The sequence below is a fragment of the Gossypium arboreum genome, chromosome 7, assembly GCF_025698485.1.
Source record: "Gossypium arboreum isolate Shixiya-1 chromosome 7, ASM2569848v2, whole genome shotgun sequence".
Classification (NCBI taxonomy): domain Eukaryota; kingdom Viridiplantae; phylum Streptophyta; class Magnoliopsida; order Malvales; family Malvaceae; genus Gossypium; species Gossypium arboreum.
In genome coordinates this window covers 95,466,694-95,468,153 of record NC_069076.1, presented here as the reverse complement: position 1 = coordinate 95,468,153, position 1,460 = coordinate 95,466,694, and the positions used below count along the sequence as shown (strand labels likewise).

General features: G+C 37.9%; 1 non-coding gene across 1 annotated transcript; it reads left to right on the top strand.

Annotated features, from left to right (window-relative positions):
• The first annotated feature begins 637 nt into the window (after positions 1-637).
• LOC128296137 (small nucleolar RNA R71) lies at positions 638-744 on the top strand. The gene has a single exon (XR_008286686.1). It is a non-coding gene; the product is annotated as a small nucleolar RNA R71 (small nucleolar RNA).
• The last annotated feature ends 716 nt before the right edge of the window (positions 745-1,460 follow it).

Below are 1,460 nucleotides of genomic sequence, written 5' to 3'. Positions count from 1 at the left end.
TTTTGAGTCCTTGGATCGATGCTTGTTGATTCTTAAGTGCTATCTCGGTATTTTGGAAACGGGTTTTTGACACCGAGATGAATTTAGAGAGCATCTATTCAAGGTTTGACTTCTTTTCTTGTTGATAAAGTGACTGTTGAAAACCCTGAGGATTTTGTGGCTTTTGATTCCCTTGACCACCCCAAGAGAAATTGGTGTGGTTCCTCCAACCTGCATTATAAGTATTACTGTATGGGTTATTTTGAGATCTAAAGTTATTGTTACCCATATAGTTAACTTGTTCCTCTTCGGTTATGGGATTGAAGGATTGGTACTCTGTATGCACACCTCCTCTGCTTGAGTCACACCTCATTACTGGATGTACCTACGTAGAACCAAGAAAACTATCAATCTTTTTATTGAGAAGTTCTACGATTTATGACATAATGGCGAGTCGATGTTATAAACGCTAATTTGTTTTTTTGGCTTTGTCCTCATAACTTGCCATTGATAGTTATTCGGTGACATCTCCTCTATAAATTCATAGGCATCTTCTGGTGTTTTATTGTTGATGGTTCCGCCAGCAGCTGCGTCAATCATTTGTCTTGTCGAGGGATTCACACCATTATAGAACGTTTGAACTTGCAGCCAAAGCGGTAACCCATGGTGAGGGCACCTTCTCAGTAAGTCCCTGTATCTCTCTCATGCATCGTAAAGTGTTTCTAAATCCATCTGCACAAAAGAAGAGATATCATTACGCAATTTAGCCGTTTTAGCCGGCGAAAAATATTTTAGTAAAAATTTCTCGGTCATTTGTTCCCAAGTAGTGATAGACCCTCGTGGTAACGAGTTCTATCACTATTTAGCTTTGTTTCTCAGTGAAATGGGAAATAAATGAAGACGAATGGCATCATCAGAAACGCCATTGATTTTGAATGTATCGCAAAATTCCAGGAAATTTGCTAAGTGAGTGTTGGGATCTTCATCCTGCAAGCCATCAAACTGAACAAACTGTTGTATCATCTGAATGGTGTTAGGTTTTAGTTCGAAATTATTCGCAGCAATAGCAGGTCTAACTATACTAGATTCAGTTCCTGTTAAAGAGGGTTTAGCATAGTCATACATAGTACGTGGAGCAGGATTTTGATTAGCTGCAATTGCAGGAGGCATCTGATTGTTTTGGTTTTCAGCCATCTCTTCGGTTGGGGGTTGAGTTTCGTCTTCTTGCTCGTTCTCTGTGTATCATAAGCTGCGCCTTATCTCTCTTTGATTTTTGCGAACTGTGAGCTCGATTTCTTCGTAAAAAAGAAATGGTCCTGACGGGTTTCTTCTAGTCATAAACTATAAAAAACCTGCCAAGAGAAAGAATAAGTAAATTAATAAATAAGAAAATAAAATCAAATTTCAAGAAAAATAAATGGCTAAAGTAATAAAAATTTAGTGTTCCTAATATTTTAGTTCCTTGACAACAGCGCCAAAAA